Here is a 26,359-nt window from a genome sequence, read left to right on the forward strand (position 1 = left end):
TTCTGTATTATCTAACAAAGACGAGCAATAAATTGTATAGTACCTTTTATCTTTAACTTTTTTCTTATTAATTAATCTAATTAAGAAAACTTAAAGTATTTTTGTAGTTTTAAAAGTACTTTTTAAAACATAAACTAATATTGCTTCAAAAACATAAAAGCTAAATAATAAAGATGAACAAAAAAAAAAAAAACATTACAAGCAATGAACAAAGAGTGCTTTCAGTATTTAAGAAGAGTATCTGAACTGAGTGATTTTTTTCTTTCTCAGATTTACTATTGCCTGATTATAATGACACCATCATAGACAGCAGGAGATCTGCATTTACACTAATGCACAGATCTCTTTTGAAATACAAGATGTGGTTTGCCCTGTCTGTTTAATTGCTTAAGACATTACCGACTGTGTTTACATTAATTTTGCGTCATAAAAGCATTTTGAGATGCACACAGCCGCATGTGCAAACATTCTTCACAGAGCGTGGCGCGAGCATTTGAAACTGAAAGCCTTCTGTCAGCGAGTTTACTATTTTTAATAGTAGCCACCGTGCCACTGCAGTTTAAATCTAAGATCAGAATTGATCGAGAATCATTGGAGAGAGGATATTTTCTCCCACCACAATATTAGATTGATTAAACACAAACAGTTCTTCCCTTTAGGCCAGGCTTGTATAGGCGTAACGTGCCAAGTTGATACGTCTTCTGCAGACCGCTTACTCTCACAATCGCAGCCTTTGCAGTTACAAAATCGTGTTTTATCATATCGCGATATTATCGCAAATGCAATTAATCGCTCAGTCCTAGTTTACACTTAAATGCAACCCCTGGAGTTTTCGAACTAAAAATTCTGCCGCGTTTTCAAAAGTCTCAGTTTTTGAGGTCCGAAAACGCCGGAGTAGTGTAGACGACAGGCGTAACTGTAAAAAATTGAAACGTACTTGTGTAAACAAGGCCTCAATCAGCATCTTTTACATCTTTGGAACACAAAAGATGATTCATGAAAAATATCCATATAGTAAATGACAATCAAAAATATCTAATGTTGTACAAAAACAGTTGAAGTGACAACTTGAGAGTAGAAACTTCAGATGTTGTTTGTATTATGCAGAAGTAAGCAGGTCAAACTAATTTGGAATAACGACAAATTATTCATTTTTGTTTGAACTATCCATTTAAACAGTTGCATACACAACTCAAAACTGCAGTTAACTACATAAAGTCACTTTGTATTGTACACGGACCATACACATCACACATCAGCTTTCTATCTAGATATCAGGGCTTACAGCTTCTGTTAATATCTGTGTTAATCAGGGCTCTGAACCGGTTCAAGGAACGAAAACGAAAACCGGAAAACGAACGAAATTTTAAGAGGAACAAAAACGGAAACGAAATCAAAATCAATTTGAATCGTTCTGAACAGAAACGTAAATTTGAAATGACCATTAACCGTTTAATAACGTTATTTTATCGTTCTCTTTAATATTTTAATTTGGCAGTGACCAATCATGAATAGAGTAGCTACAGCATGTGACGTTGACGGATCAAGCGTGAGTGAAATGCCCGCGCACCATCATCTATGAATCTACCGGTTACGCAGTATGAGCGCGCATTTTCATGCCTCAAGTACATTTCTTTCCCTACTGAGGTCTACAATGAAAGCGCAGGTATTGGAGGACATTCTTTTCGAACGTTTAAATAAGCAGTACGGACTTTAAGCTCAAATAGACTGATTTAGGCTAGTTTATGGATTTTGTTTAAGCCTGTCCAAGCAGGCTACTATCATCTATCAAACATTTTTCCTATAGTCTTTCAGATTGCCAATACAGGCCAGGTCAATGTTTTCTATATAGACGGTTGATGCTTCGTATTAAATGGTATGTTATATTGCATTAAATGATCAAGCTTTATCAGCCGACTGAATTTGATTATGTGATGCAGTGTTGCGCAGTGTTTGCTTTGAAATTAGCAGTTGACGGTGCATTAAAAGAGCAATGGTTATCCAGTTTATTTATTCTTTATTCATGCAATTTTTAAAACAAGTCGTGTTGAAAAAAAGTTATGTACAAAGAATGTTATCACTCTTCTGAAAATAATTCGGCATAAGAGACCACTTTCGATTGTCTAACGCTCCATTAAAACAGGTCCGCTGTTTATGCTTTGTAATTAATGCATGTATTTCTGGTTTTAAAAATGTTATGAAATAAATATTCAAGTTTAATTACCATGCGTTATATTATTATTATTATTGAGTGAAAATAAGTCTATTTATACATATTTGTTTAAAGTATAGGCTAAATTAAAATAACGTTATTAACCGGTATTTTTTCATATCAAACCGTTTTCGGAACAGTAATGTTTATTGAGGAACGCAAAAACGGAAACGCTATAATATCGATTCTGCTCGGAGTGAACCGATTGATATTTTTTTCCGTTTTTAAGCCCTGGTGTTAATACAAAACTCCCCTCAACCATGGCTAATTTATGAAAGAGGGATCGTGCCATGTCAGTCCGTATTGATACCTGCACCAGTGCACAATCTGATTAGTGCTTTGATTGCCATCTGCCATGGCAGGGAATGTCTTTATTTATCAAAGCCAGAATAAGGACTGCTCATAATTAATATTAAATTGAGTCTGCAAGAAAAACAAACACGCTAACAACACAGTTTCCTCCAGGCTAAAACGAGAGTGTGCAGAAGTCCTCACACTGTGTGCACTTAGATGTCCATTGTCCAGACGCATTCAACCTATGAAACATATTTAAGAGTTACTATCGTCTCCGAGCTCTATCGTTTGATCACAAATCACTGCTCACTCCCACCCACTTTCCATTCACTCTCACACACAATTTTTCGGAGTGTTTACTTAAGATTGCTGCTTCTGTGCCAAGCCGTATAGTAAACATCCCATTACGAGCAGGTGGACGGACACATCTGTGAGGAAGAGAGTGAGTCTGACTAACAGCCATGTCATCACTTGAGTTATATGGCCTTTTAGGATTGAGCTGGTTGGACAACTCGAATACAAAGAACTAAAGTGCAACCCGATACTCCCATTGTTCCTTTCCCTTCAAGAGAGCTTTTCATTTTTTGTTTATATTCTCTTTAAGGAAAAAATGCTTCGAAGGAATCCGAGAGTCGGTGAATGTGATACTAACAGTGGCGGTAGTTCACATCCATCAGTGGACTTTCCGTCCGGTTCCTGTTTATACATCCTTTATGGATAGACGAGTCAGAAAGGCAGTGGTGCACTGACTCACTCTCTCTAGAGTGCTATACCGCGCTCTTACTCTATCTCTCCATGCTTTCCTGCTCTCATCCACCCCCTCTACCTCTATATGTAGGCCAAGTTTGAAAAAATGTGGAGAAAAAGCACGAATACAAGACGTTTCTTAAGCTTTTCCGCGTGGTGGTGTATGTAAGGACATCAGAATGGGAACATGTGGAGTGTTCTGGCTGCCATCAGGAAGCGCCGTCCCTGAGGAACACTAACAATGAGGCTGATAAAAGCAGCATGGCTCACATTTCCTCCACGCACACGTGGGGGGAAAAGACTGGAGGAGGGGAGTCACAGGACTAGAAACACATCCTTTCTTCCTCTTCTCCTCTGCCTTGCTCCTCAGCGGAGCTACAGACTACACAAGCACGTGACAGACCACGTGATTGATATTGTGTGTCCGAACAGACTGGTGTGAGTTTGTTATTGACCTGCGAAGATGTGTTTTTACAGGGGGGCTCGGCTTGATGAATTTCTCTTGGTTGTGCTAACATTGAAGCTAACTCAATAGCATAGAAAAACTCTAGCTCCTAAAAACCGATATCCTGTCTTCAGAATAACATGCCCTCAGGCAACATCCGTATTCTTATCCCTCAACCACTGAGTAGATCACATTTCCATATAATAAAGACAAACCTAAATCAATATGAACTGGCTCACTTGAATATGGTCCAGTCTTTATTTACGATTCTCTTTTTTATTTGTATAATTCCTTCCTTCCCTGGAAATGCATACGACCCAATTAGGTCAGCTCAACTAACTTTTATGATACTCGTTTTATGAGAATAAAAAAATGGCAGCATAATTGATCCAAACTACTGCAGCACAATTAAAACCATATATCTACTCCAGTTTAGGTATGGGTAATGATGGTTGACAAATCTACTAGTTGTCCAAATTTCTTTGAAAGCATCTTTATGTAAACCTCACGTAAGAAACACATCTGATTGGGTTCAGTTAACCCGAAACCACCCCAATTATACAGGACTCCCTAAAAACAAAGAGCTGATTATTGTTTGGGCAACACACCAATCGAATGGATTTAAACAAAGTTAAACAGCACTACACTCTTATTGGCAGGGAAAACCATATTCAAATTAGCCAAAACATTTAATAAACAAACATAGTTGTGGGATGTGTAAATGATGCTTGTTCCAACTTTGTGGAGAGCTCTGAAGCTTTCTGAGAGCACAGATTCCATGTGGGCCTGCTCATAGCAAAAGCAAAACATGCAGAACCCAAAATCAAGAGTTTGTGGCATCTGATATTGGGCTGACTTTCCGATCTTAAAGGTTCAACTTTATTACCGACCTTGCGGTAGCCCAAAAGCACCACGGTTTTGTTACATCACCTTAATGTTTGAGTCAGGCTTGATAGGAAGACTTCCCACCACACAATAGGAGATTAAAAACCTGAGGCTTTGAATGGAGCAAACAGCACATCGCTAAAGCCTGAAGCTCAAGATGTCAAACCTCCGCTCCACTAAATGAGAACACATCTCACTGGGGTGTCTCTGGAGGGGGAGGTGAACAGCTCTCAACCACAATGTCAGAATCTAACAGTCAGGTGCTGTGAATTGTGTGTTTGCAGTGGTGTGTTTGTGTGCTGCGTCTGGTGTGGGGTTACAAAATGCCTCGCCTGTAATCACTGAACTGTGAGTCACTGCTTCCTCAGCTGAACTCCAGAGTGGCACCCTACACTCACACTGCCCTACGAACCTGTGATGTCATTAAAATCACATAGAACACACAAGTTAAACAGCACTACGCTCTTATTGGCAGCTAAAACCATATTCAAACCATATTCATATATTCATATTCACTACTTCCTCAGCTGAACTCCAGAGTGGCACCCTACACTCACACTGCCATACGAACCTGTGATGTCATTAGAATCGCGTAGCACACACAGTCAGTGTAATATTTGTAAATCATTGTAATTCTTTTATGGATGAGGAAAGTAGTGCTGCACAATGAATCTAAATGAAACCGAAATTGGGATATGGCTTGGTGTTACTTAATTAAATAACGTGTTTCAGAGTGAAGCATGGCACTTTATTCTTTTACACACGAGCAGCTCATAATCCGGTGCTTACAGTGTTTCGTCACTAGGGTTGGGTACCGAAACCCGGTGCCACCTATATAACCGGTATGTAACCAGACCGAATCAGAACGCAGATTTCGGTGCCTCATTTCGGTGCCACTTAAAGGAACACACCGACTTTTTAGGACTAGTACACAATGTAACTTGTAAATAGGAAAATGTTGGTGTTAATTTATCACTTATTGAGCAGTAGGCTAGCTGGAGCCATTTACCTCCAGTCTTTGTGCTAAGCTAGGCTAGCGGTGGGTGCGTCAGACAGAGTTATGGCACGCACGGAGATGAGAATGGTATGCATGGAATTATCTAACTCTGGGGATACGGTGAATAAGATAAAGTCATAAAAAGTCAGCGTGTTCCCTTAAATTCAAACTTTGGCTGGCGCTGAGCCAGAGAGAGACGCGCTCAGCGCTCGTCACGTATCACAACTATTCAGTGTTTTCAACCACATAATGTTTATTTTAGGTTTCAGACATTTAAATGCACATAATTACTAGGAAAAAAATACACACTGATGTCTATATCAACAATGACAATCCTTTCAGACAGTTATAATTTGACTACGTGTTTTACTCATATCAGATACAAATTATATACTTAACTATATAGTTTACTCTATTCTTCTCCCAATTCAGCGGTCACTTACTTTCATGTATTTCATAAGACGAGGATGAATTTATGTGGTGTAAATCAAACAGATCCGATTCTCATGCGCAAACTAACATGGCGGCGCCCATCGCGCATTATAGATCAACTAACACACATTCACTCACACATATTTGAAAATCAGAATATCAGATTGTTCATGACATAGTTAGCAAGTTTGTGAATATTTTGAATAAAAAAGAAAAAAAGAAATAAAAGCGATACAGCTGTCAAACAGCGCTATTGCGGCTGCTGTGTCATGCGAGAAGCATATCGCCTTTTAGAACATAACACGTCGCTATGGAAATAATAAGGCGATATGTTCAAAAATATTTAGCCAGAGAATATGGTCATATTTCTGCAAAATAAAGCTGAACCTTGAAGCTGGTTTGTAGCATACCAAGAATACCAACTACTTTGATGTTATTAAATGTTAAATTAGGCCTATTGTAGTTGGGTTAGATGGCTTAGGTTTTACTGTGAATTTGTTAAGTAAATTGTGTTTTGTATCTATTTATATTTTTAAGTATACTTTAAACTTAATGTCATCACCTTTTTTTTTTGGCTCTGTTTTTTTTTTTAAGTATCGGTTCAGGCACCGTACTGTTTTAAAAGTATCGGTTTGGCTCCGGTATCGTAAAAAAAAAAAAAAAAAAACGATCCCCAACCCGAATCGCCACATTAAATCACGGTAAAAATGTTGAGTTTGAGTCACTCATAAAGCGCATCTGGGAACGTAACGCGCTAACCATCTTCCCAAACTGGTAACAAGAACTTTTGAGGCAATTATAAACTGTTATCAACAAAATATAAGCTTTAAAGGATTAGTTTCCTTTAAAATGAAAATTACCCCATGATTTACTCACCCTCAAGCCATCCTAGGTGACTTTCTTCTTTTTGATGAACACAATCAGAGTTATATTAATAAATATCCTGGCTCTTCCAAGCTTTATAATGGCAGTGAACAGGGCCCACGAGTTTAAAGCTCAAAAAAGTGCATCCATCCATCATAAACGTACTCTACACTGCTCCGGGGGGTTAATAAAGGCCTTCTGAAGCGTATCGATGGGGTTTTGTTAGAAAAATATCCATATTTTAAAAAATGAATAAATTAAAATATCTAGCTTCCAACAGACCGCCTTCCATATTCAACTTACGAAAAAAGTGTAACACCTCTCACAGTTCAGAAGCTTACACTACGTCATACGCCGCGCCAGTTATGCTTTTTCCGCAAGTTGAATACGGAAGGCGGTCTGGCTGGTCTTTTAAATATGGATGTTTTTCTTACAAAAACCCATCGATTCGCTTCAGAAGGCCTTTATTAACCCCCTGGAGCTGTGTGGAGTACGTGGAAGCGTCAGGATATTTATTAATATAACTTTGATTGTGTTCATCAAAAAAAAAGAAAGTCATATACACCTAGGATGGCTTGAGGGACGGTCATGAGTGATTTTAAAGTGAACTAATCCTTTAGCTCCCTGCAGTTTTATGCCAAAATAAAAGCTTGATAGTTTAACTATTTGAAATTGAATAATGACAGCCATGAATACTTAACTAAAACTATTATTGTTAATTTTTTAAATACTAATTTTTTTATTTTACAGTGAAATATATTACAATAGTGATATTTCTTATTTTGTTTAATATTTTAATTAATAATAACTATTAGCATTATTTCATAGTCATATTTTGCAGCCCTACAATCAAGCACAGTAAAACCTGGAGCTTTCGCCAAAAAAATAAAATATATATATATATATAAAGCTGTAATTTTAGTTGTCATTTTAACAATTAGATACCTCAAACCATGCAGTCCTAATATAAAAGTGCAGTTCCTCTGATGCACACTGCAGATGAGACGATTACAGTGTAATATAATCTGATGATAAACCCACTCTCTGGTGCAGATTTAAGATTGACCCTGATGCCCTGTTTAGGGTTTCATTGCGGTTTATCCGTACTAAATCCTAAGCTACATGTTAGCCTCACATACACTCTCACTGAGCGGTACGATGTGTAGAAGATACAGATTTAAGAGCATTTGAATTAGTGAACATCCAATTCATATCATATCAGACACAGATATTACACATGATAGGAGGTGGTTGATGTCCTTGTGGTGGTCTAGGCCATCAGACACAATTCCATGCACACAGCAAGGGGGTATTTAGCCATTATTTCCCCTTGATGCACATTGACAACAAAATGACAGTGCACCACATTGACCACGCATGCACATGGACACCACAAAGCCAGAACAATCGATGTTCATCACAAATCCGGGCACAAATTAAGTCTCATGGTGCAGAGTGACAAATGATAAAAAGTCTAGGCGACTACAGGTCTGGTTTTCATGCCTGACCATGTGTGCTAGAGTACATCAGCCTGCTGACACTGCTGCCCTGCAGTGCAGACATCACAGGGTGAGCAGCATAAAAAAAGACATCCGTCACCCTGAGCCGGCAGGACCACAGCTGCCTAGATAGGCACAGCCCAGCCCAGTCTGCTTTGTTTACAGACAGACACCAATCACAGGCTGTGCCTCAAAACCTAATGGGCTGGCTATCTAGATTCTAGACAGTATTGTAAAGGGCATGCCTGATGCCTAAAATAATGTCTAGGTAGGAAGCTCACATCTCCACAGAGATGAGGATGTCTGATCTCTTAGGACATTGCTACTAAATCAAAAAAAAAAAAAAAAGTGGAATTGAAGCCCAAAAATGCTCAACTGAGGCGTCTAACGTTAACTCTGTTTTTGGGTCCATGCACCAATAATGCTGTCTAGGTAGGCAGTTCACATCTCATCAGTCTTTGACAGCCGTCATAGGAATCTTCAACCAAAATGAATAAAGTGAAACACATCTATGCAGCCCAGACGTCAAAAGTTTTTGAGAGACAGCCCAAACCAACAACTATCTATCTATCATTATATTGATGGTTAATGTCCTTTGACAGATTCCTAGAAAAAAACTGCATTTTTAATTAGGTCTTAAGACAGCATGACAACCTTTCTATGAGGTTGTCGTAGGACATTTAGAGTAAATCTAATAAGGCAAGACTTTACACAGCTGCATTGTTCAAGGATTTTAAGGATATGCCCGTGATGGTCACATGCAGGCAATCCTTTTAAGTTCCTGTCTCTATCCACAGCAGATCTGATCACATTCAGCTGTCAGCACAGGTTAATAGCCTTGGAAAAATGGATGAATGAGTCTGAAAGGGCAGTAATGGTGACCAAGCAATGCAAATAAGCTAGCAAGTTCTGTATGCAAACTCCTTTAAAACACAACATTATTAGGTTCTGAAAATCACCATAAGCATGATGTTCGTCAAAACAGATCAACATTATAAGAAAACGATGCAGTATTTCTCACATGACATGCCTCTGTTTCTGAGGTAAATGGTTAGCAGGCTAGCTGCATTACATGAACAGTTTACACTCTGAGGAGCCTTTTCACCTCCAAATATCTGATTTGAAGCAGGATATCCTCCGCGTATGGTCACAAATCAGTGCTCTATCGTGTGGTTTAATCAGTAATCGGAAATATTTAAGTATAGATGTGTAGCTAAGTAAAAAAAACATCACGTATTTAACGTATCCATCCTTCCATCGTCTCTCAGACTGACTGAATCGGGAAGCGCGAGACCAGCGCAAAACAAGCGCGAGATGTGCGCGCGATTTACCTTGCTTAGAAATCCTTTACTCTCCCGCGGTCATGAATTCCTCGGTGAAATAAGAAATAAATGTTCTCTAACAGCAACAGCAACAACAGTAATCCAGATGGGTTAAGTCCGAAAAGAAAACGTTCACACGCCGGCCTAAATCATCTTCGAAGTCAGCATCATCCATGTCGTTGTTGTGATCCCCGGCGAAGCTGCACAGGCGGAGCGGAGCGGACTGACAGCGGCAGTGCCAGCACATCCCATCCCATCCCTCTCCGCTCTCAACGCGCTGTTTCACAGGGACCGCTGGCCCGCGTCCAGCAAGCAGAGCCGCACAACACTATTCACACACACACACACACATAGTTCCTCCACAGCAAACCCCAACCCCTCCTCCTCATCCTCCTCCTGCTGCTGCTCCTCTTCCTCCGCCTTTCCCCCAATGACACCGGAGCGACTATGATCCAGCAAAACGCGACGCACACATTAAACAATCCAGCCTGACATTACCCTCAGTTTACACCAGTTATGTTTTTGGTGTTGTTGTTAACTAAAACTATAAAAAAATAAGTTTCGTTATTTGGAAGAAGAAGAAAAAAATATTATAGTTATTACATTAATAAATAGTCTACTATAATAGTAAATAGTAATAAAATATCACTGGCTTACACCAGATATATGGAATATGCAAGTGAATAAGGGTTGAATCTGTCCAAACAAAAAGTAGCCTACCATGTTTTTTAGACATGTCCAAAAAATTTAATAAAAACAAAAACAGTAACATGGTAACATGTCCAAAAAGCATGGTAGTAGTTTCATGTTACTTTTTGGTATTTTTTGTAAGTGATATCACCAGAATATTAAAATTTTATATCCTGGCCATCATGTTACTGCTATGATACTTTTTGAAAGGATACAAATTCTGGTAAAGCAATGTTTTGAGGATATACTATGGTAATGGCTTTGTTTGGCTTTTGACAATGTACCCGGCAGTACCATCATATTCATTTAAATACTTTGGGGTATAATGCAAATACTCGTTGTCCACGGTATTCTGTATTCTATATGGTAGCCATTGAGTATACCATAAATATCAAAGTACCACTATTGCCATCTGATACTATGACTGCAAGGAATTTTCTGCACTGTGGAAAAAAGCCCTGGTCGTGTGTGTGTGTGTGTGTGTGTGTGTGTGTGTCTGTAGATGCAATGACTAACAGACCCACATCTGGATTTGCAGTAGAAACGCAGAAACATTTGGGAATGGGTTGCACTCTCTTTCCCTCTGCCTGACTTCTTCCGCCCCTTCGTTTCTAATTCAGATTTCCTTTCCCATTTAGTTTGGCCAGGGTAAACGAATAAGGGGAAAAAAGAGAGAGAAACGTTTGAAAGATGCTTTCAAACTGAACCGACTGTTAGAGGGAGGTGATTTGTGTGAACTCCTTCACACAGACGTCTAACGGTCGTTTCACCGCAAAGTCAACATTGCAGAGGACTCAATGAAAACTTTTACAAAAATTGGAAGGCGTTTTCCTTGTAAGGGTCGCAGCCTGCATGCATAAATTCTGCATAACGATTCACAAGAGCTATTTCTATAATTCTCAGACCATGCGATGGAAAACACACATGTAAAAGTTCTTATGACTATGCAAGAGCATTAATATGTATGCATTATCAGTTCATTAATGCTTATCAGTAATTTGGGTAAGCATTGTTTAGTTTATGATTCACAAAGTGACCTTTAAACCCCAAGTGTAAAAAGAACACAATTTTAACCATGTTGTGTGAAAAACCCTTTAAAAGTTTTTAAAAGTGACATTGAAAAAAGTTTAATCTCTCTACACTATAGGCCATGATATAATATTCTCAATGCACAGTGCCGGTCCTCCCTATAGGCAAAATACGCAATACCCCCCTTGATCTCAAAGATTATTTAAGTAGCATATCACTATATAATGCATACATATTTTTGATGTGATCCATTAATCACGTTGTCATCTGTACAAAGAAAAAACCTTTCCGTTTTTTGTAAATCATTGTCATTTAAACATACCCTTAGTTTCATTATTAAATCACATTGGAATATAATTTCAGCTGTGTTATAGTTTTTCTGACAGCTAGATGGTGTCAGCAGTTATTTCAGTCATTTTTTTTCTCTTTTACTTATTTTTAATTATTTATTTCATTAAAAAAAATTGTCTCTCTCTTCCTCTTTTTTCTCCCTTCTTCACCCACCTTTTTTTGTCTTCCATATATATATATATATATATATATATATATATATATATAAAGATACATGACAGATAGAGAGGTACACATACAACCTCACACACACTTCACATAATCACATGTAAAACCAAAACTTTGATGTTTTTGTTTTGTATTTACAATGTTGTCTTGTTATATCTGTCTCACTATGTCCTAGTAGCTAAAAAAAATGGTGTCAGAGCAATACTTTCATAAAGCATTTATTTAGCTTAACGGAAATTTGGATTTAATTTGACTTATTCTTACTGGCAGTTTAATGTGTTTTTAAAGGGGTTTTCCTTTACATATTTATTAGCTTTTTTCATAAAGTGCAATGTGTTGCACTTTGCACGGAATACCATTGTCATTAGTACTAATGTTTATTGAAATTCAACTCACTGCATGTTGTTTGTTGACAGTGAAACTGCTCATTTCGACGGCGCCCCCTTCACAAAGTTTTGCTTAGGGCCCCCTAGAAGTGTATGAACGGCACTTACAGTGATACAGCACAGAATTTCCACAGCCCTTGGTTTAACGATTTTCAGCCTTGCTTTAAACGCACTTGAACGATGGAGAGAAACACTGCACTGAGGGTCAGGATTTTCCATCTCTCTTCATCACTCTCTCACGCATACTCATGGGAGGGCCTTTGAAAAGTAATTGAAAAACACTCCAAACATAATGCAATTAGGCTGCAGGCTTACATTTCATTATTATCTGACTGCTGGTGATAACACCATCAATAAACAAACACAAGTATCTGAAGTCAATCAAATATCAATGTATTTGTTGAATATGATGACAGTCCGATCATTTATCTTTGATTTAAATCGTTATTGAGGTCATAACGAAGGTGGTGCAAGGCGAGGGAGTCGCATCATCCCGGCTGTTTGCACCACTGCTAAATTTTGCCCCCCCCCCACCCACAGCGGAAACACTACTGTCCAATTTAAACAATCCCTCATGATCTCTCTGCACTCTAATACATATTTTAACTTAATTTATTGGCTCCTTCCTATGGGCACAGGTCCCAACAGTGTCACAAGAGCCCGTTGTTTAAAACAGGCATAGTGTGTGTGTGTATTTATCTGCGTGGATGGAGGTGAACATTTGTACAAAAGGAAACCCTTGATACTGTGGGGGCGTTTCGAATAAATGAGAATGTCCAGGCTCACACGACTGTGACTGGGGAGAGAGACGTTCTAAAATAAACTTCTGAAAGACCAAGCCCAACTATGTCTGCTAGACCAAAGCACACAATTTGTTTAATACGTACCGCCTTTTGTGTCTAAATCGGCCAAAAAAGTACAAGAGGAAGAGATTGCGATGTTCTTTGAGAAAATGAAAGGCTGAAATTTCCTCAAAACGTATAAAAATATGGGAAACCGACCTCTCTTGCCGTCTCTGGCTTTCTCTATACAGGAAATGTGGTTCTGGTTAGGAGTCTCTGAGTTTGGTTATTTTTGTCTCACTGCCTCAGGCTGAGAGACAAAGCAGGGTGTATGTGTGTGAATACATCGAGGGGTTTGTTATTTTTCGGAAGGCGGTCACACGGGTTCACCCTTCTACTTCTGCGGACATAAGGACAGGTTGTATGGCTGACGTAAACCAAATTGGATGGAGGAAGGATTGAATGCTATTTGTGTGTGTGTATATATGTATGTGTAGTGAGGTTACAGCTATGTGGCCTATAATGACTGAACTAGATGTAAACAATACTGACCTATAATTGAAGCAAGATGGAGTTAATCCCTTGTCTCACGCACACACACACACACACACACACACACACACACACACACACACACACACACACACACACACACACACACACACACACACACACACACACACACACACACACACACACACTTTCATTTTTGTCATCAAAGAATCCTAAATAATGTTTCACGGTTTCCTCAAAAATATTAAGCAGCATCACTTTTTTAACAGTGATAATAATATGTTTCTTGAGCAGCAAATCATCATATTAGAATGATTTCTGAAGCCTCATGTGACACTGAAGACTGGAGTAATGATGCTGAAAATTCAGTTTTGCATCACAGGATTAAATTACATATATATTAAAACAGAAAACAGTTATTTTAAATTACAATAATATTTCACAATATTACCGTTTTTACTTAGCGTTTTTTTTAGCGACAGCAAATGTTATTTGCAGCCAGGGTCGTCTAGCAATTCTCCATTGGCTTGCGAGCTGGAAAAACCAAACTCTGGTCAGGCCAATCACATCGTGTATAGAGTCGGTGGGCCGGCTTAACATAATGACGGGAGAGTTGCGATGGTTCCGCGTGCTACTTGTAAACAAAGAAGCTAGCTAACAGCGGTCTTTCAAATCGGCTTTGGCCGCGACTCTGGAAGACTTGGAGTTAAGCTTTTCTTTGAAAAAAGAACAAAGAACGGCACTGAAGTCATTCTTAAGAAAGGAAGACGTGTTCGGAGTTTTGCCGACCGGACACGGCAAAAGTTTAATCCATCAACTAGCTCCGCTTCACCCTCTTCATTGCTCTGGATGGTTGTAGCGCTATCCTATTGTGTGCAGAGGGAATTTGAAAGACAACTGTTTATTTTGAGCCCTGCCAATGGTGTGTTCCCAGACCCAACATCTTGATGTGGGTCTGGCTTGTCAGGCTAGTTTTTACTGTATTTTTAATCAAATTAATGCAGCCTTGGTGATCATACTTTTTTTTTTGAATGATAGTGTATAAAGGATTATAAGGTGTTTAAGAGTTACTGTCATGGAGAAGATCTGTTTCTCTGTGTTGTTTAGTTTTTGTCTTAGGCTGTGTCCGAAATTGCCCCCTTTACTTTATATAGGGCACTATTAGAGGGGACAGCCATTTTGTAGTGATGTCTGAAACCATAGTGGACATTATTGAGTGCACTCATTCAATCCCACAGTGCACCACAACAACACACAACCGATACAACTGTACTCTCTGTGTACAACCGATACAACTGTGCGCTCAAATTGCACCAAATTAATTCCCTCGTCTCGCCAGAAAATGGAGCCCACAGCTGAATCATCCATTTTCCAAATCGTTGGTCCAATGTGGCTAAAGCGTAATATCATACAGGTATAAATTCCTTTTTAATTGATTATAAACAATAGTAATTACGGTTTATACATGCTAGTTTCCATTACATAATTCAAGATAAATCTTTTCATCTTAGTACTGGAGCTGCCAGTTTGCTAAGTTTCAAATGATTATTAAACAGGAAGCTCAAACTATGCAAAAAGAGTGTCTGAATTCACTCACTCTTTTTCATTCACTCCTCCAAGTGGACTATATTAGTGGAGTAATGTAGGAAATAGTGCATTAGGGGGCGATTTCGAACACAGCCTTAGTTTTCATTTGTCTGAGTTTAGCCATTCATTATTTGCCACATTATTTGGCTGTTTCGAAGACTATAAAAGTGAATCTATCCATTATAAAAGGGCTCCGGGGGGTTAATAAAGGCCTTCTGAAGCCATGCTTTTGTGTAAGAAAAATATCCATGTTTAAAACTTTACAAACTGTAATCTCTAGCTTCCGCTAACGGTTGCATACGCGTTCACGAGTGACTGGCGTTCCAGCGAATGACGTATACTTCCTATTCTTTTGTTTTCTGCCTGCGGTAACTGTGAGTGAAACATCACTTTATCATTGTGTATGACATTGCCACCTTGTGGAATAAAAGTCAATTGCACTTATTCAGTCATCAAAGACTAAATTTTTACAAACAATTATTGGGAAAACAGGCATTACATTTTTTTGTTTATAATGATTTGATTTAGGAATACTAAGAAGGTTGATGTCTAACTTTAAAAAATTAATGAAGAAGAGGGTAGTGAATGACGTCCTGGATCACTAAAGACCCGAGGTGTGTGTTAAAGGGAAAGTTCACTCATAAATGAAAATTTGCTCATCATTTACTTTCCCTCATGTTGCTCTTTTCTTTCTTCCGTGAAATGTTTACACTGACTGCACTTTCACATACAACAAAAGCATATAGTAAATACAGGCCATAAATCTTGTGTGTGTTGCAGTCATAAAATGTCCTTTCTATAAAATAGGCTCTTTTATGTGCCATGTTCTCATCATCTTCAGCTCAGGGGCTGGGGGTGGACAAGCCACGGGGCTTTGGTGGGGTTTCGGTGTTTAGGGTGTAGGATGTTGCCTGTGGGTGGAGGTTTTTTATGAATAATCTTAGTGGTTACAAACCTCCTTTAAATCACATCAAAGATCCCCCACAGTCTCTGCAATGAGCCCTGTGTTGATACTGAATTTGTGTAATTCTATATGCAGAGTTTTTACAGATCCAGGTGTGAGTGAGGTTAACAGCAGATATTTATGGTATTTACCTCATGGGAAAGTCTAGATGTATTAGCTGTGTGTCATAAAAGAGTTTTAGATCTTTAGAGGATTTAAAGGACTAATTGTTCACCGTAAAATAGTTTTCCAACAATGTATTTGGGATGGACACCAAAGCACCTGTGTCTGTACAGAGGTGTATGCTATTGGACAACTGAGAATCATAACTGTGCTCAGATGTATGCGAGAATGTTATTGAATGGTCTAAAGAGACCTGTAAGTTCTCTACATATAGAAGCCAGCGCAGAGAAGCATGAAAAGACCAGGAATGACTCTTTTTGTGCCTCATGTCAGCATGCGTGTGTGTTATGGGGGAAGAAAATGTGTTTCCAGTTAAATCCAGGGGAAAAAAAGCAACACACCCACATGTAAGCACTTCAAACGTGTGTGAGATCTCTCCTGCTGTAATTTCACTGCAAAGCTTTACTCCCATCTGGCTTGTATGCGCGCGCACACACACACTGACACAACCTAAACATCTAAAGCTTCTAGGCTACTAACACACCCACACACACAAATATATCCCACCGTATACATTGGAAACACATGGGACAAATAAATAAGATAAACAAGACCAGATAAACAACACGTGAGTCGGTAAAGTTTACTAAAACGTACTGGAACACATTAATCTAGTTTTAGTGGAAGTTTTCCACTGTTTCGGTGTGATTGTAAAAGTCTGAGTGTTGAAAGCTGAGTCATTCTGTTCTCAAGCCTTTTTGAATATTGATTGAGGGTAGAACTGCTGAATGCAAATCCACCTCTGACAAAAAGAAACCAACCCTGATGTGGATGTGAATGTGTATGAGAGAGAGAGGGAAAAAAGCTTAGTTAGAGATTGTATCTAGACAAAAATAACATGGTAAGTATGAATTAAATGAGAAAATTGTATTTAGTGTTATGTATTCTTCACTCTTCAGAAGTGATGGTAGTGTAATATGCTTTATAGACTAGTGGGGATTTTTTTTTGTGACTATTTCTGTATGTTACATCACTCCGACAGTACGTGGCAACAAGTGAGTCACTGAATCATTAAATCAACCGATTTCTTCAAAAACAGATTTATTGTGTCAATGAATCATTGGCTGCATCCGAAATTGCATACTCTCGAGCATAGATATCCATACGAGTAGGTACTTATTTTGAATAAGTAATTACTTCACGACCGCTAAAAAGTATGTTCTGTGTGTAATATGATGCCGCGTTCCAGGCAACCTGTAACCCGTGTTTTTCCAACCTTCTACCCATGAACGTGCACAGGAACGGCATTCAAACCCATGACTTCCCACCCGTGAACTCGTACTAGATCGATGTACTCCCAGTTGACGCCACATAGCCCGCAAAACAACAATGGCAGCCCCTATGGATGCGGTGTTTATGAAACAAATATACGAATAACGTAAAATAAAAGGTATAACAGCTTCTCTCTCCATATGTGCCGTTTTTTTCTCCTCCGTTTCCCTCAAATAAGCAAGGAGTAAGCACCTTTGGTGATAGAAATGATTGTAAATGAGCATAAGCCCTGTACGGTCCGCCATGCTTTGTTTACATAAAGCTATAATTCCTTGCTCTCAGGCATTTCGTGTGACTTTGTCTAGAGCGCTACAACGTCGTGAGTCATGGTTTGAAGTTGTAATTTACGGGCTCAAAAACCTGCCTGGAACGCAGCATGAATGTAATCTGGACGTACTACATTCGCCGTGTTGTCATTATCATGTTACCTATTAGCATCAGTACTACATTTGCCATGTTTTCATTATGTTGTCGCTTCACTGCCATTAATAAATCCTCTCCTGTGTCCTCATGGGATAGTAAAGTGTCCATCGTATGCACATTTCAGTAGGTCATCCGGTAATTTTCGCCTACTCTTTTATGAGTACTGTGAATTCAGACATGCTTCTTTCGTCACATACTGTTTTGCCTACTACACTCAAAAAAAAAAAAAGGTTCTATATGGCACTAAAAATGGTTATTCGTCGTAATCATAGAGGAACCACTTTTGGTGCTATATAGCACCATATCTTAACATATAGCACTTAAAAAGTTTCCCCTATGATTACGAGGCAAGAACCATTTTTGGTGCCTTATTATATAAACACAAACATCTATATACACTCTAAAAAAAGGTTCTATATGATATAGAACCTTTTTTTTTAGAGGGTATATAGAAGGGAAGTATGTGACTTCGGATGCAGCCACTGATTCAACCCATTTATTTCAAAAAACGTCTTTATGAGTGATTAAATAAATCATTCACCTCAAACGATTTCATTACAGATTGTTAAAATGATATCTAAAACCATTTTGTTCTTTATAATTCCTTTTATTTTGAAGGCCTTATATTTAAAAAATATTAATCTGTCACACTACATGACTATTTAAGTGAACTGTAAAAAAGCTAAAATGTAAAACAACAACAACCCATTTTCTGCCAGGCAAACACAAACATATAGGCAAGAGTTATGATTTATCATGCAGAACTTATCCGAGGCCATTCAATAAAAAAAGCTTTCAGAAAAGTTGTGCTATAATTGTCACCAGTCATAGAGTACAAAAAGTGTGTTACATGAACATCGCTGACTCAGGAACTGTATGAATCGATAAATGAGATTTCCTCTCCTCTCACATGACTATGTGTGTCTTTAATTGTGTGTATGTCAGCATAATCCAGCTCTGAACGAGTCTGTGAGAGCGTGAAAGTTGTGTGTGTGTGTGTACTAGGACATAAACCTCAGTGAGTATATGAGTCAGTAGAGCAGCAGAAACGATCACGCACACACACACACACACATCACAAGACAGAGGGAGCTTACAGCATCACTTACAGCAATAGAGTCTATTCCTCCTCCATCCAGCCTCTTACACACTCTGACCACAGACCACATCACTGCTCTCACCATATACAGCCATTCTGTACGATCATCTTCACAGGCCGTGTATGTTTGTGTGTGTTTAATAAAGGGCTCTCCTGGGAATGATGATCTATTGAAGAGGAAACCTTATCTGTGAGAGGTCTTAAAGGAATAGATTACTCAAAAAAGAAAATTGTGTCATCATTTCACCCTCATGTTGTTCTACGGCACTCAAAAGAAGACGTTAAATTGTACTTTTTGGATGAACTATTCCTAAAACATTCTCTTTATATCTATCAGTCACTCTCGGAGTCATCAAGCTGTTTTCCCATGCTGCGTGTGAGAGGAATGCTTTCATGAAGCACCGTTGGCTATTTCTGTATGAGAGAACATCTTTAGTCAGTCAAGCATTCTTGGGATTCTGGAGAAACTGGAGCAATTTGGAGTTTGTTGATAAAAGAACTAGTGAAGGAGCATTCTGGGCCACACACACATCTGCAGTTTATTAAACTGAAATGGATCTGTGAATGGACTTCAGGTGTTCCTGGATATGATGGACCCCCTCCCCAAGATAAACACACACACACTCACACACACTACGCTCAGCATTGACAAATGTTTTTATTCCACTAGAGACACTCTATTGCTTCATTCCAACACATACTGAGCTGCCTACCTATACACTCTGTTTCAAAAGTACAAATGTAATGCCTCGTTTTGACAATACTGGTAGAAATGTCAATTATAAAAACTTATATTTAATCAATTACTGCAAAGGAAAGATGGAAAAAACATCTTGTGGATACACCTGTATTAAAATGCTGATATGATAGTTCTTTTCATGTTATGTCTTCATGATAAATGGCCCATATTAAAATTGCACACTATTTTGTTCAAAATAAATAAAAAAAACATTTTAAATGCTACAAGTGAATTTAGGCATCACTACATAAAAATAGAAGTGTTGTCACCTAGAACTAAAACTACTGAATTCATTTTCAGAAACTGAAATAAATCAGAAAGAAATAAACTGTTGCTTTACGGAAATAAATAAGTTTAACCTGAAGTATTAAAATGACTAAAAACTGAAATAAAAATAAATTTAAGCTAAATAGAAATATTAAAATGACAAACAAATATGTAAATACTATAATATTCATTTTGAGATGTTAAAGATTACATTTACCATTGTGAATATCCAACAACAACAAATATTTAAACCTAAACAGTCTCTTTATGTCTTCCAAATTCCAATAACCAATAAAAATAAGTTGTGCTTTCTATCTCTATGCTTATGAGCTTTCATTTCAGTGAACGCTGTCTTAGAAGCTGGAACCGAGATAATGTGTGACACTGAACCTCCTTCAACAAGATCGAGCTTCAGAAGTTTAATTGTTCATTTCTCACACACACAGTCATGAGTAGCCAACATCATTGTGTGTCACTGGCATAGACTAATTGGGCAGTTTCCACATATCTGTTTCTCACCCACTCATTTATAATTAAACAAGTGTAAATCAATCACTTTGGCCGGGCTGCTGCATAAATGCCCATCTCAACAGTTTCTCAAAGCTGTGATTGGTATGTTCAGGTCAGGTGTAAGAACTGAGCCCTGATTGGCTGAGTCTCTGATTGGCTGTGTTGTGCGGGCACTGCAGACACAATGAACTTCATGACCCGTCACATACAGTAGTCTAACCAATACACAGAATATCAAACAGAAAGAGAGGAAATGAGCGGGACAGCTGCCCTTGACTACCCTTGATATCACTTTCTCAAACAGGAAGAAACAATATCCTTTCACACACAATTAAAGTCAATGGGATTTGTAGTTTCAGGAATGAATTGTATCAATAAAAGTGGTAACTACATACAGTAGCAGAATGGAAACAGGCCTGAGTTTAAGCTTGCTAAAACACTACCTAAATAGTTTTTACACTCTTCATATCAGAGCAGATCTGACTAGCTACATGTACAGAAAATGTTGGGTCAGTAATTAATACTTTTATTCAGAAAAGACACATTCAATTGATAAAAAGTGACATTAAAGACATGTATAATGTTGCAAAAGATTTCTATTTATGTTCTTTGGACCTTAGAATTCTGAAAAAATGTATCACGGTTCAAAATATTAAGCAGCAAAACTGTTTGTTTTTTTAAAAACATTGATAATAATAAGAAATGTTTCTTGAGCAGCAAATCATCATATTAGAATGATCTCTGAAGGATCATGTGACACTGAAGACTTAATGATGTTGAAAATTCAGCACAGAAATACAGTTAAAATTATATTAAAATGTAATAATATATCACAATATTACTCTTTTATTGTATTTTGATCAAATAAATGCTTTGGTGATCAATGAGATTTTAAAAAAAAATTATATATATATATAATATATATACATATATATTCTTATATATTCTTTTTTCCCCTTACTTTTTTAATGGACGAAACACAAACAAAATGGCAGAAGCATTTGTTTTCTTTGGAATGACCTGCGCATTAACAAAATAAATAGGTAAAAATTTTATTTAATGTTGAACATGTATTATACAACATACAAACGGCTAAGCTCTGTGTCGACACAGAAATAGCAGTGAAACAGATGTACTTAAAAATCAAACAATCTGAAAAAAGGTGAAAGAAAGAAATGAAGACTGAGCCTTGGGTATCCTTCCAAAATGTTTAAACACACATCTCTCTTCAATCCCTTTCCCTGTTTAATTTTTCAAATACTGATATATCAGCATTTCAGCCTCCGCTTGACGCCCTGATGTCACCATTAGTCACATGTATCACCATAGTAACAGAATTTGGCTGCAGGTGCATTTATCTCTCAATTCCTGACTGGCACTAAATCAAATCTCATCTCAACACACCTGCCTTGTTCCTGGAAGCGGCATAAGTCAGCTCAGGAATTCCTCTGAGCCAAGAGATCCTATCCGTTTGAGAACAACTGCTTTAGACTATATATGAGATACTTACAATAGATTCAGGTATAAAGAAATAAGTAATATAAAAGATATACTTTGGTTATGTTTTGAAAAATACTCATACTATTTCCTCAGTGTGCAGTATGTACTATATTGTGTGCAGTATGCAAGTTTTCTGTGTGAAATCCCCTCATGGTCTACTATATTTGCCAAATGTGCAGTATAGAATAGAGCACACTGTGCTGGGTAATGTATCCCACAATGCAATATGCTCAACTTGATGTTACATTTTCAATGTAACAATATATATAAACTGTGATTTATTCACACAATATGAGGTCAATTGACAACAATACATCCGAAAACCTAGGCAGCTGACTTGTTGCCTCGCTGCCTTATCAATGGCTTGTAAGGCAGCGTTTCTGCAAGAAGGCACCTCACAAAACTAATTTCGGACAGACTTCTTATGCAGTGTAACCGTTTAATGATCTACAGCAAAATAGAGAGAGCCTTGGTGAGAACTAAACAAATATTTAATTACTATATTATGTAAATGTAATAAAATTATGAAAATGTTGGTAAAAACATACATTTACACACAAACTGACCAGCAAACGCAACTTTCAGACGCCATCTTTTTTTTCCAGCTCAACTGTCACAGAACGGAAAGCACAGGATTGTGGGATATCAAAGGCAGCGAAGGATACAAATATGCTGCCTTCAAAAATCGATCAGATGAAGGTCTCAGAAGACAGGAAGTGAAGCTAACATTAGATTCGGACATGCCTTCCTGCCTTGAAATGTGTCCTCCAAAGGCAGCATTTTCCAGGTTTTGGACGCAGCCTAGGTTTTTTAAAAATATATTATTCTGCACATTATACCGAACACAGTCTAAGTGAGATCTTTAACCACACAAACGCAATGCCGAAACATTAACTGATGCCATTCATGCATTAGACTTCATTTCTGACTTATTACGTTAGTGATGTGAATTACTGACAGCCATTAAAGTGTCTTCAGGCTTAATCAGAGTAGGAGTGTGTTTGCATGAATATTAAAACAGCCCTAATGATGCTGAATCAGGTCATAGGTCAGGCCACAGAGGATGACGTAGGAGTGTAATTGGGAAAATGTTCTGGACTATGCTGGTTTTCATCTCTGAATATGACAGCTCATGAAGGCTCATGACAGAGTTCAGTTAAAGTCTTTATTATTTTAACAGGAAGTTCATTAAGAATCTCTTCCACTGTCGCCCACCAACAAAACCGGACTATTCTAAATTCAGCTGTGTCCAGCTGAGACACATTCATTTGATGAATTGATGTTAAAACAGTTTGATGATGAATTGTGTATCACAGTTTCACAAAAATATTATGAACAACTGGTTTAACATAATCAGAAATGTTTCTTGAGGAGCAAATCAGCATATTTAGAATGATTTCTGAAGGATCATGTGACACTGGAGTAATGATGCTGAAAATTCAGCTTTGCATCACAGGAATAAATTACATTTTAAAATACATTAAAATAGACAATAGCTATTTTAAATTGTAGTGGTTTTACTGCATGTTAAACCAGTAACAAATAAATGCAGCCACACACACACACTTTCTTTAATTTTCCCTTTTCATTTAATATCTTAAATTAGAATAATTATTTAGAACATTCTTTATGAATAAGCATGTGTGAACCAATGAAACAAACAAAATTATCATAAATTATGCCATTCAATGGTATTCATAGAGCTATATTTCTGAAAGCCATTAGTGATAATGAAATACATACTGGGAGAATGAAATTTAATTAATGTGAAAATAAATGTGAGAAAGTGTAATTTTCTGTTCGCCCCAACTGTAGTTAATTGGCATGGAGACTTTATTCCATCCACAGCACCATTATCCCGAAGAGACTACATACATAATCAAAAACAATATATATCAGCCATCTCATACTCTCATATCTGTGTTCAACCCAGCAAATCCAGGGATTCCCTCATCTCAGTATGTGCGTGTGATCTGGCCTTGTGGGCAATATACACTAATCACATGCATTTGACTGTAATCCCGCCAGATTACACACATGCACACACACAGGGAAATCCCACGATTAGAGAACTGCTGGATTGAGCCCAAATTAATCTGTGTCGGTTCACTAAATCAGTAATGCAGGAGAGAAGGCTATTTCTATTAAACAACATTAATGCTATGCCTCTATTATATGACCAACAAAATCTGAATATTAATAGAAAATCATAAGCGTGTTTGCGAAATAAACTCAGTCTCAAATAAGTTCCCTATATTCTGATCTTTATATTTGATTGTGTGTTTATCTCCAAGGGATTCCGTTCAGTAGTGTGGCAAATAATATTCACACAGGACATCTAAGAAATGTTTCTTACCCTTATGAAAAAAAGAAAAATCACAAAATAGGTCTGTTGTTCCTCCTATACAGCAATGAGCTTCAATGTAGTGCAATTAGAGACTTGCTAAAAAAAAGACGCAAAAAACAAAACACTTGTGTCTCATATTTAGAATATCAACTGCATAGCAATGCCCTTTTGGAAACCATTCAAAAAACCTTATCAACTGCATAGTAATGTCCTGGAAACCATCCAAAAATCCTTAGCAACTGCATAGCAATGCCCTGGAAACCAGCTCAAACACCTTATTAACTGCATGGCAATACCCTGGCAACCAATCAAAACCACATATCAACAGCATAGCATCCCCTTGTCAACCAATCAAAAAAAAAAAAACTTAGCAACTGCATAGTAACACCCTAGCAACCAATCAGAAGAATTGAGCAACTGCATAATTCCCTGGAAACCATCTACAGCATTAGAGATCCAAAAACATCTCCATATGTCTTAATCTGTGCTCAAATAAAATCTAAGTTCGCAACTAAATTCAAAGATCTCAAAATAAACTCAACATTTCTCCTAAAATTCTCTACACTCTTACTGTATGCCAAAATCTTGAGCATATTTTATTCCTCCTTAAGTATTATACACATTGTAAGATGATACTTTAGATGAAATATAATTAAGAACTGCTGTAAATCTCCTGAGATATGAAAGAGCAATACAATTTCCCTGTGGAAAACCTGTTCGACTTGCGTATTCATTTCATCACCTTTTTTTCGGTTATACCCATTTGCAGCATCTGTCTCACCCTCACTTATTTGCATTTTTGAATCAAAACAAACAGTTTAATGTTTCTTGCAGTTGCACTCTCCCACACACTCCCAAGCAGCATCTGCAGCCTAAATGACTGAAATTATAAGGCACTCAATCATACGATCAGGCCGTCAGCAGCAACGCCACACACATAAATGCACTCTGATCAGCATGATAACACGAACTCAAAATGAAGCCCTGAAATAACCACCAAAGAATGTGCAGAGATTAACACACATTATGTTCTGGGAAAATACCATTGTGGATAAATACAGCTGTGGCGTATCAGTGTGTGTGTTTGGTTGCGTCTGATGTGATGTTTAGAGAATTCCATTTTGGAATGAGACAAGGCCGAACAGCTCCAGAAGGCTCTTAAATTTTCCCTCTCTGATATCACAAGGATCCCAGAGCAGCGCGGGCCATTTACCTGCTCCGCAGCTGGGAAACAAACTGATGGATTGTGGACCGAAGGGAGAAACGGACTGAGAAGAATGGATGCAAGTCACCAAGATCTGTGCTCTCTACAGAGTTTGAAGTGGAAGAGTCCACTCATCAGCAGCTGGAGCTGGAGGGGTGGCGTGTTGCCATCAAAGAGGAGAAAATGGTATTTCCCTCAAATACAGGTCATGCCAGTTGAAAAGACGCAGGAAAACACAGCAGGAAAGACTGCTGAACATGGGCACACTGAAATACACACATTCAGACTAAGAAAAAGGAAATTCCTCCCATGGTTCTCAGAACAACATCCCTTACAAAAAGTTGCATACTGTGGCACCTATCAGTTTTTTTAAATACTTTAGCACCATAATAAATATCAATGGTATCTGATACTATCACTGAACCATGGTACCACTGTATAATTTTTTTGTAACAAGCAACCGCTTTTAACACCCTAGCATCACGACGGCTAGATTTGCACGATCAAATGTACACATAAACAACTAGTTTGTTAGTGATGTTGTATTAACCTGTCCCTTTTATTATCTATAAACAGTAAATCAAAATATGTGGGTCAGTAAAAGTGAGGACATCCACTCTGTCAGTAGTCTATAAATCAGAGCAGAATGTAAAAACACAACAAACATTG

The 26,359-nt window shown here is 37.9% G+C and overlaps 1 protein-coding gene across 6 annotated transcripts in view; it reads right to left on the reverse strand.

Moving 5' to 3' along the window:
* frmd4a (FERM domain containing 4A) overlaps window positions 1–26,359 on the reverse strand; it is a 93,236-nt gene that overhangs the window by 51,538 nt on the left and 15,339 nt on the right. The window contains exon 1 of one of the 6 annotated variants that reach the window (XM_079825363.1): window positions 9,707–9,959. The exons of 4 other annotated variants lie outside the window; for them this stretch is intronic. The gene's annotated coding sequence lies outside the window, so the exon portion shown is untranslated. Of the gene's footprint in view, window positions 1–9,706; window positions 9,960–26,359 lie in introns of those variants that run through there. One more of the 6 variants, XM_079825362.1, reaches the window with a different exon arrangement.

The sequence above is a fragment of the Gobio gobio genome (assembly GCF_949357685.1).
Source record: "Gobio gobio genome assembly, chromosome: 9".
NCBI classification, from domain to species: Eukaryota; Metazoa; Chordata; class Actinopteri; order Cypriniformes; family Gobionidae; genus Gobio; species Gobio gobio.